General features: G+C 46.1%; 1 long non-coding RNA gene across 1 annotated transcript in view; it reads left to right on the forward strand.

Annotated features, from left to right (window-relative positions):
* The window catches only part of LOC137888062 (uncharacterized), a 30,013-nt gene extending 19,646 nt beyond the window's left edge, over positions 1-10,367 (forward strand). Inside the window, exons 2-3 of the long non-coding RNA XR_011105106.1 lie at positions 1,687-1,847; positions 10,304-10,367. This is a non-coding gene — a long non-coding RNA (uncharacterized lncRNA). The remainder of the gene's footprint in view (positions 1-1,686; positions 1,848-10,303) is intronic.
* Positions 10,368-11,107: the final 740 nt, after the last annotated feature.

The raw sequence follows: 11,107 nt of genomic DNA on the forward strand, positions 1-11,107 counted from the left end.
ACTGAACCCTGGCCAGCCACAGCTGCCTGGCCAGATGTGAAAGAGAAAGAAAGGGAGGAGGAGGAGGAGGAGAAGAGATGGAGGGACAAGGAGAGGCCACCTCCTGCGGGGAATGAGGATTTGAAACGGAGAGAGTAGAAAAGGAAGGTATGGAGAAACGGAGGGAGAGGGGGAAGTTGCAGAGAGGAAAGAGGAGATGGAGAGAATGGGGAAAGATGGAATAACATAGCTCGTCATCAAATATGAGGAGCACGCATGTAGCGTGAGTGATTCCTCTTTAGACAGAGCGTGGCCTCGTCATTAAAGCCCACCTACCCAGACCTCAGTGTGTCATCAAATACGGCCTCATCATCACTGCAGCTTCACACCTCTTTTCACACCTTTTTTAATCATCACCGAAGAACAACACAACAACAACGCCCTTCAAATCCAAACGGCCCACAGCGGTTTTGTAGCTCGGTTCGCTAGGTTAGAGGAGTCCACATGTATCCAGGCTTCTCCTTGGGCAGAGCTGATTTATGTAGCAGCTCAGCGCTCTAAGCCCCGAGTCCGCGCTCACGTACTCCAGGGGGCTGTCTGATTAGAGATGGGGGAGAGAAACCATGCACTCACACACCCCACCATTTGGTTCTCATTACACACATGGACGTGCACACCCAGAACACACACACACACACACACACACACACACACACACACACACACACACGCACGCACACCCTCACACTTGAGAAATCACACACACACACACACACACACACACACACACACACACACACACACACACACACACATAAAGATGCAGATGCAAACTTGTGCAATCTCAAAGATGTGGTGCCATTCCTACATGTGTATTGTGAAATTGGGCATTGGTAGTTTGGCACTGAATGAAAGTAGCAAAAGCAAAAGGAGTGGGAAGGCAAACAAGTAGAGCAGTACTCTCAAGAAAAAGTCCAACGCACTTTTTAAACAATATCTAGGATGCATATTTAACTCAACGGGCTTCTCCTGGCTTTCTTGGCTGTACTCGACGAGTAACAAGTTCAAAATCCACTTTGAACTTGTCACACTTTTCTCTGTCTCCTTCTTTTCTCTTTACAGCACTGTGTTCTGTGCAACAAAAGCAATAGTTTAAGCTAAAATGACCTCTCTACTTATCAAAAAAATAAATAATCTAATTTCAAACCTCATTTTGTGCATTTTCAACAACAAAACAAAAAACACCCAACCTGGTCCAGGACGGTACCCCATGCTGTTTTAACACAAGTGTTAATATGAGAGGACTGTAAACACTCAGCTGTAATCACAGACCACAGCATGCGGTCGCTATGACCACAGCGAGACGAGGAGATCCATGTGTTATAGGTAGAAAGGAGAGAGCTAAATTACAACACAGATTGTTGATTATAACAGCTGACCAGTGTGTGACAACACAGACTGGATGTGTGTGACCCACTAAAGTCACCGCTGTGTTCTTGATCATGGGTCTTTTGCAGCATGTCATTAAAACCTTGATCGATCTGTTCTTCGAGCCCCCCTACCGTTACACACACACACACACACACACACACACACACACACACACACACACACACACACACACACACACACACACACACACACACACACACACACACACACTCCTGTCCTGACTCAGGTTCTGAGGTTCTGATATCTCTTTCTCAGAGCTCTCTCCTCGGTTCCCAGCATCAGTCTTCCAGCGCTCGCTCCCACAGCGACACCTTACTCCGAGTGACATCAGACTCCAGCGATCTATGGAAACACACGCAGCTTAACCGCGCTGTGCCACTCACCGGGTCAGGGACGTGACACTGGAGCTCTGATGGGTAAACCAGATGCGCACGAAGACAAACACACCCATAACACACCAGACGCACGTTATGTTACATGTTACAATAAAGACAATACGTCGCGGCCACACTCCTGCTGCAGAGGGAGGACACACAAATAGAAAATGAACTTTTAAAAGATGCATTTTCCTTAATCTAAGGCATGTTATGCATGTAACAATTAAGGTTTTCAAGAAATTTATGCCATTTTGAAAGATTTTGAAGTGACAGATTTGTCATATAGAGCAGCATAAGATCACCATTTGTGTAACTGCCGACAACAGCTCTGCACCTGGGATTTTAATTTGAAATGGCGTGCTCTGAAAAGAGAAAAGAAGACGGCGGAAATAGAGCGTTTAGTCAGGAATGGAAAGGACTCTTACACGTTCATTCTTCCCACTGGCAGTTCAAAACCATTGTCTCACATGTTCCCGGGACCGTGGCCATTATCAAAAGCTACTTCAATATATTTGGCACTGAATCATACGTTATATTATGATGTTCCAGATGAGGACATTTGCTGTAACTGGTGATCTTTGAATTTAATTTAACCACTTTGGAAAAATGAAGGCTTGATTTACGGCAGAAAGGAAGAACGTCAACCATTGCGCAACTCCAACAGGAAGAGGGTAGCGCTGTTTTGTTTTCCCTGGTAGCTATCAGTCGCCATCGGTTACCAAAGAGCATCGATGTACGTTCTTTACTTTTACTCGACACGCCTGTCAGTAAATCCCGCACACCTACTGTTGGCGCTGCCTCTCCTGACAAAGCGTGCGTGTTGTTTGTGTAAAGAAGCACCTGTTTAGGAGGCTGCTGTATTTTCAGTCGTGGTCCCTAGTGATCACGTCCAAGTGTGAAAAGAACAATGAGGGAGACCGAAGTGGATGAGAGGATTCTACAGGGGACGTAGTGGAGACAGCTCAGACTTGCTCTCCAAGGGGGTGTCGCTGTCTGACAGGAAGTATAGGTCAGTGCAGGACGTGTGTGTGTGTGTGTGTGTGTGTGTGTGTGTGCGTGTCTGTCCGTCTGTTTGGCCAGGTCCACACGAGCAGGTCAGGGCTGTACAGCCGGCAGGAAATGACCTAAAACATGCACATGAAGTATTAACCCCATGTGTACCACGTCATCTTCTCCTCTGAGGTTGTCGTCCGGGACGATAACCATCATCACTTCTTACTGTCAGCAGAGAGTTGAATTAAGTAACAAACACGTCTTACGAGTCGTCTCTGTAAAATGATCAACAGTGTTGAAGTACCGTTTGTTTTTTTGTTTTCTTTACTGCGGATGTAAAAAGTACAGCGGCGGTGTCGGTCTGAGGGTAAAGTATGAATTTACCCAAAGAAAAGGACGATCATGTCACGGCTGCATAGTGATGTAATTCATGGAAGTGGATGAAGTAACAAAGTGTATACGTGAGCGTCCAAATACACGTAAGAATATTTGGAATACTTGAGCGGAGGTGCTCTAAATTTAGCTTCCCCCGAGACTTTCCCTCGCCCCCTCCCAACACTTCTGCCTTCCAGTCTGAAACAATGGACCCCCTATGTCACTACCCCATCCTCCCCCCCACCCAGCACACACACACACACACACACACACACACACACACACACACACACACACACACACACACACACACACACACTTCTTGTGCCATTATTGGGATGTTCTACTTCTCCCTATTTAGCCGTGTGTGTGTGTGTGTGTGTGTGTGTGTGTGTGTGTGTGTGTGTGTGTGTGTGTGTGTGTGTGTGTGTGTGCGCATATGCCTGGAGTCCACCTGGCCTCTGGAGTCCCATAAGGAAGAGCAAAAATGTTTAGCAGCTCCTGTGCTCACTTTGCAATGTCGTTTCTGTGGGGATAAGGACACGCTGCCTCACTGGACAGGAAGTGACTCTTGGGTGTCGTAGGAGTTCTCAGACGGAGAGCTCCGACCGACGTGACAGGGGGCAAGAACATGCCGTTAGTCCACCTCTGATTGACCCATTCACTCACCAGGTTTCAGCCCGCTGAATAACCAAAAGACACTGCGCGTCTTCATCCTGCACCACTCTGTAAGGGCATGATTGTCTACAGTAGCACACAAACAGGAGTCGATGGGGTGATCTAAGGTCCATCCTGTTTTGGTTGCAACCTTGAAACTTGTCATTTTTCTGGATCGCCTGGGTAAAAACAGACGGTTGTTGTTATCATCGGGGTTTGTGAGGAAGCCTCGCCGGCAGCTCATTAGTTCATCTGCTCTCCCTTCTCCTGCCCTCTACAGTTAAAACACAGAAAATATGCTTATATGCCTTCTTGTAGGGAATAAGATGGGACGATTGACGCCACGCTCCTGTCTGAATAATGAATAATATAATTAGCCAGCAGCCAAATTAGCTTAGCTTAGCACTAAAACACTTAAAACAGGGGAAACATCTAGCCTGTCCAAAGGTCACAAGATCAAAAGAAGTCGCGATGCTCTTTGGACTCAACGTTCAATTTTGAATATCAACTCCACACCTGTAAAGTTTCTAGTCATACGACCCGATTGCTCGGCCCCTGGAAGTGCTGCTGATTGCTCGTTGACTCCAGGGAAATGAAAAAGAGTTTGGTTGTTGTGCTAGAATATCCGGCATTAAAGCAGCGACGGTGAACTGCAGGCAATGAGCCGTGGCCTGTAAAGGCAACATGCTAAACTCCAAAGTTGATCACGACTGAGCGTGCGCCGTGTTGAAATTGCGCCGACTTCGACATCGCACGTTCTCGGCTGCTCCCCAGCAATACACCCTACAAGTGTGGAGTAGATCGGGTGAACGGTTCTCAAGACGTGCGAAGGACACACACACACACACACACACACACACACACACATGCAGAGGTTCCTTGCTCTATGGCCAGATTCTTTCAAACTTTGGGAACTTTAGGATTCTCTGAATGTCTACACAGCATGAGTTTGTAATGACAAACCACCACAGCAAGCTACTGCTTGTTAAGGTTGTTGTTTTAAAGAAGGAGAAGAAGAAGAAGAAAAAAAGGATGCCCTCCTCTGTAACCATAACCATCCTTGTTGCTCTCTCATTCCCCTCTCACTTCCTCTTCCTCCATGTTCTGCACTGTACAAATGTGTGCATGTGTGTCTAAAGCATGTGTGTGTGTGTGTGTGTGTGTGTGTGTGTGTGTGTGTGTGTGTGTGTGTGTGTGTGTGTCTGTGTGCATCTCTCCGTGGCAGCATTCCAGTAAAACTGAGCCAGTGAGGGGTCTCTGTCTCACATCCCTCTTCAATCAAACACAAACACACACGTCCGGCCAGCCTGGCCCACGCTATCTTTCCCTGCCTCCTAGTGCCAGATGCACACACCCTGTGCTCTCCCTCTTCTCCTCCTCTTCCAACATTCCTCCTCTGCCTCCTCCTCTCTCTCTCCTCTGCTTGCTTTTCCTCTCCCCCTCGTCCTCCCCTCCGGTTCAGAACCCCTGTGCATCACATTGTCTCCCGGCTCTTCATCTTTCTCCACTTCCTGTGTCCTGCTCCGTGTGCCCCCTACACCCCCTCCTCCTTCCTACACTATTTCTCTGGGCTCCTCTCTCTCTCTCTCTCTCTCTCTCTCTCTCTCTCTCTCTCTCTCTCTCTCTCTCTCTCTCTCTCTCTCTCTCTCTTCGCGACGTGACTTCTAGCACGGACAGTGGGGCCGCTGCCAGTAAACCGGGGCAGAACTGACTGAAGATGTGCTGTGTTGTCCATGTACAAGGCTGACTGTGACATATATATATATATATATATATATATATATATATACACACTCAAGCAGCCACAGAGACAGATGTAGTTCACAACGATTCAGAGTTGGTGTCGTTGCTTCTGCCATCCCATGTACAGATGGAGCGGGCGACAAATTAAAGGAATACGGTCAACGTTTCAATGTAAAGCTGGATAGTTACTTAAGCTTAGCTTAAAGACTGGAAACAGGGGCGCATAGCGAGCCTGGCTCCTGTCTGAAGGTGACACTATCTGCACACCAGCACCTCTAAAGCTCACTAATTAACAAGCTCCTTCTTGTTTGTTGAGCGGAAGTATAAAAGTGGACATTTTCCACACTAATAATAGTCAATTAACCTCCTGTAAAAGGTTGTCTGTCTCCCCATGTTGTCCAGTCTTATCCCATCCAGTCTTATGTTAAAGTAAACAGCTGCTGGCTGTAGTTTCATATTAAACTTAAACTTTATTTAATTGTCACATACATACAGGTGCAAACATGAAATTCGACCCGTCCTAAGAACAGTGGACTACTGAGCGACACAGTTTACAAGGAGAAATGGAAGAGCGTACATCATGTGACATCATAATTCATAATTAATCTGCAAAGTCAACAACAGTTTTTGAGATAAGCAAACCATTTTCAATGGTTAAGACATGTGGGTTACTTTGCATGTGAATCGAGTGCCAGAGTGAACAAAAAAAAAGCATCAAATAGAGCTTGGTGATCAAAAAAAAAAAATAAAATTCCCAAGCACTTTCGTAACGCTAGATATGTCAGCCATCCATCGTGTTCCCGCTTATCAGGGGCGGGGTCCCGGGGGCAGCGGGCTCAGGAGGGTATTCCCGATGTCTCTCTCTCCCCGCAGCAATGCTTTCCAGCTCTTCCTGGGGAACCCCGAGGTTAGCAAAATGAAATATGAATACATTATGCTCGTGTAACCCAACCTGCTTTTCATCTTTTTACAACACTTCCAAACACGCAATGACCACGCCCACTTGGGAGACAGGTAGTGTGTCCCATTTCAAACCAATCTTTGTTATAGAGCATCCTTAACCACACTTAATCACGTAATGTTGTGCAGCTGCTTTTAGCTTTACTTACTGAACTCATTTTCTCCACGTAACACCACTAACAATATTCATAGCTGATAGCGCTTCGCTCGTAAAAAAAACCACATTTTTTTTGTAATCTGATCGTGGGAATGAGAGAAGAATATGATTTGCCCGAAGAGAGCAAGAGAGAGAAAGAAAGACACGAAGAGGAGGGGAGACGAGCTGCAGCTGGTACAGGAAGTGAGGATGATGCCAGTGGAGGGCATGAGAGCAATCCACAGAGCGCTCTCACAGGAGACACACACACACACACACACACACACACACACACGTGGCACGGTGAAGCCTCACTGTCCAGACATGTTTTTGTGTCTGCATGTGTGTAAGTGTGTGTGTGTGTGTGTGTGTGTGTGTTTTTGCAAGTGTTATCAGGAGGTTGAAGATGGAGACAGAAGACGTCGGAGCGTCCCCATCGCTCTGTGTTTACACTCAGTCTAAACAGCAGACCAGCCTCTGAGGCTAATGGGGCTCTAATCTACAGCTGGATGACACACACACACACACACACACACACACACACACACACACACACACACACACACACACACACACACCGTCTTCTTCTGAGCTTCCCAAAACAGACCAAGTAACCTCTCCTGTGCCACATGTGCATTTACAACATCCTCTCACTGTACTTTGTACACCGTTTGTATGTAGGCAGTCGGCGTAGGTGGGAAATAAATCTTTTTGGGTTTTTTTTTCCCCCAAGCAACTTGGGAGCAAATTTGGGCCTTGCTCAAGGATATCACCAACTTTAAACCATCAACTTGACAATTAATAGACAACCTACCACCTGAGCTACCGCTTTCACCTATTTGTTGCTTCTTTTTTTTGTAAGTATTTATATTTGTGTATAAAAAAAAAACATTTGGAAGATTAAATGTTTGCACATAAATGAACAGATTCTCACAGGCAGATGCTCATTAACAGGGAGAAAGATGCACAAAACATACAGAAACCGCACTCTTTCTCACCTTCAAAGTGCTGGTATCCACACCCATCCCCTGTGCTCACACACACACACACACACACACACACACACACACACACACACACACACACACACACACACACACACACACACACACACAAAGTGAAAGTGATGAAGCACTCTGTAATTTATTACCCCTGTCAGACTGAACAGAATGCTAATGGACTGCTTTTAAGTGTGTAACTCCACGCTAAGAAGGTAATGGACACCCTGTTTTTAACAGTTCAGTGACTCTCTCTGTTCTGTGACACACACACACACACACACACTGTGCCCAGGCTCAGTCCTGAGAGTGCGTCACCAAACACAATAGAGTCGAAGTTCCAGCAACAGATCCGGCAGTCTCACCTTCACACTTTGTGTCATACACAGAACACGTTCACTGCCAACGCTTTCAACATGAAGTCACTCTCAATAAATGAAAGGTCACACAGCTTCCATGGACCTAACACACAGAGCCTGTATGTGTATCTGACAGAACCACACATTCTCACCTTCTGAACTGCAATTGTTAGCATGCCAGCTCATTAGTTTGTTCAACTTTTTCCCCCTCCAGGCCTGCAGTATAAAGGCTCTCACTACCTTCCCCCTGAATGATAAAGATCTCATTATTACTTCTAATGCTTGGGCTGCCTGTATTTATGTGTGTGTGTGTGTGTGTGTGTGTGTGTGTGTGTGTGTGTGTGTGTGTGTGTGTGTGTGTGTGTGTGTGTGTGTGTGTGTGTGTGTGTGTCACCCAGCCAGGCTGGCCGTCAGCCTCTCTCTCCCCCAAGGCCACGCAGCTTTGTCCAGGCTTGCCTGGCCGCTGCGCTCCTCTGTGCTGGATGTGCAAACTTTATGGCGTGAAGTCCCTGTTTGGTTTACCGTGTGTGTGTGTGTGTGTGTGTGTGTGTGTGTGTGTGTGTGTGTGTGTGTGTGTGTGTGTGTGTGTGTGTGTGTGTGTGTGTGTGTGCTTCTCCTTGTTGCTCCCAGCGATTTGTGAATGGCAAATTCATGAACCTCTTGAACCACCAGTTTTCTATTATCACCACGTGGGCTGGTATGGAACACCAACTTCTGGAAAGTTTAGCTCATAACTCGAGGCCAGTTTATTGGTGTTTCGGTGTCCCGGTGCGCAGGAGGCTGTGCCGTTTCTACACTTTTGTGTCCGTTTCCTCAATATTTCATTTGCATGCGTCTCGCTTGACAAAGTATGCGCAGTGGTTACAGAGAGTATATGCATTGTGTGAGCCGAGAGAAACAGGATGGGTGGATTTGTCAGGGCAGGTGCCCGCATGTTAGTCAATCTGAAGGCAGGAAATTGCACTGGCATAGGAACGCACGCGTTGCCCGCAATATACACCCGATTTGTCACTCGAGGCCCCTTCACAAAGTGAAGCAATACTTCCTCCTTGTACGTTCTACTTCTCTTGACCCTGCTCTGCTTCTTACGCTGTCAGTTCTCGTGAAATCTGATTTCATCTTTGTGACACAGTCAAACCCCAGCACCGTCCTAATCCTCCCAATCACTCACAACAACAACAACAACAACAAGGCGCTTTGTAGTTGACTCCACTTCGACTAAATTACAAACTTCTCTAAAGCTTTGGCTGCCAGTAAAGGTCGACCGACACTCCCTCCAGCTAAAACATGTTATATTCACGTGACCTTTGCTCTTTTATCAGGCACGGTGAAGTGAGACTATGTGCACTTTGAACTGTGGCCACGATAGCAATGCTCAGATGATGATGCATCGAAATTCAACATCGAGTTACACAGCAGCATCGTTCTTATGTTAGCTAGCATTAGCATGCGTTACCAGATCGAGGAAAGCTGTCGAATACAAAACTAAACAGTGTAGTGAACAGAGCGAGGGTGCATTGCATCGATCATTACTTTAAACTAATTTAAGTAACTTCACCACAGCGCTACATACCGTTTTAGCACCTATCGGCTAAGTATTTTTAGTTGTTTTTTTTTAGAGCAAACCTCTCACTTCAGAACACAGGTTAACCTCCTGGCCTCCTATTTTTCCAGGTCGGTGGCCAAAGACACAGCTCCAAATGAATGCTAATGCTCCATGTCTGCTGGATGTGTAAATGCTTGCCACCATGTTTACTTTATAACTGCATGAAGGGAAAGTATGTCACCGTTTCCGTCTTGTTACACTGCTCCTTATTGGGCAAAACAATCGTTTAAATAAAGGGAAGATATTATTTTTGCTCATTTAAAAAGCTGCAAGGTCTCACTTCAACATGGTGAAGCAGGGTGGATGTATTGCACCTTAACTTAATTCTACAGTTTAACTTGAAGACATTCAAGCCTTTTTTTTTTTTTTTTTTATGGCTGCTTTTGTCTTCACATCTCGCCCAGCAGGTGAACCAGGTGTGATGTGAGGGCAGAGTAATAACTCTGACACGTTACTGAACTATATGCACGCTTGGCTGTGCAGCTCAGCTGCATTATATCTCCACGTTTTTTTTCCCAACTTGTCAAAAAGCTGAACTAGCCATAACACCAGAGTATCACCAGGGAGTACGGTTGGGAAACAAATTCACAGAAAGTGGGAGAGCGAGAGAATACCATATGTGGGTGAGAAGCATGTTCTCATACAGGCTGTTTTTCTTTTGTTTTCAGCTGCGCGGCCCCACCTTAAATGAGGACAGGGAGCAAGGGAGCACGCTGGATAAGGGAGGAGAGGGGAGAGGTAGGTGGGAAGTCATTGAAGAATTGGGCATAATGTGCTCTGGCAGTCCCTGGCCCAGCTGTTTTCCATTCGGTGGGAATCCTAAGCGGTGAAATGTAGCTGGGGTGGGATAGACAGGCAGAGGAAGAAGAGGAGGAGGAGGAGGAGGAGGGAGAGAGACTGCACAACATGGCGTGAGACGCGACATGTATAGGTCATGAAGATGGCCGGCTTGGTTTGACTGGTGTGTCCTGTTCTTTCTGTCTATGTTCACCTCTTTCTCTTCCGAACTTTGGACTGAACTTTGGGTTTGTTCACCGCACCAAAACACACACCCATCAAAGGAACGAGTTGTTCCTACATGTGTGTCTGTAGCGTATGCTTGTATTAATAACCATCATGTTTTTACACCTATTTAATTATTAACATTGTGTAAAATACACATGCCTAGATACAATTAAGTTCTAACTGTCCACACCAGTGTACATCTTTTTGTTTAACTCCTCTTGATTTCCCCTGTTTTCCTGCAAAACACAGGGATCGTTCATCCAGGAGACCATTGTTCGTTCCCTGTGTATAACTAGAAGTAAACGTTGATTTATTCATCACGTAACTTCAGAGGTTATTAGAACCCAAACGACGATCTATTCCTCGGCGTAACCAAGTAGTTTTTTGTTTTTTTTAGTTATTTCCTGTGGAGTTTATTTTAAAAAGGCCGTACAGGTGTAACAAAAGGAACACATGTCGCTGGCTTT

Source organism: Cebidichthys violaceus, unplaced genomic scaffold, assembly GCF_023349555.1.
Source record: "Cebidichthys violaceus isolate CVI_PGR_0920_01 unplaced genomic scaffold, fCebVio1.0.p SCAF_1, whole genome shotgun sequence".
Classification (NCBI taxonomy): domain Eukaryota; kingdom Metazoa; phylum Chordata; class Actinopteri; order Perciformes; family Stichaeidae; genus Cebidichthys; species Cebidichthys violaceus.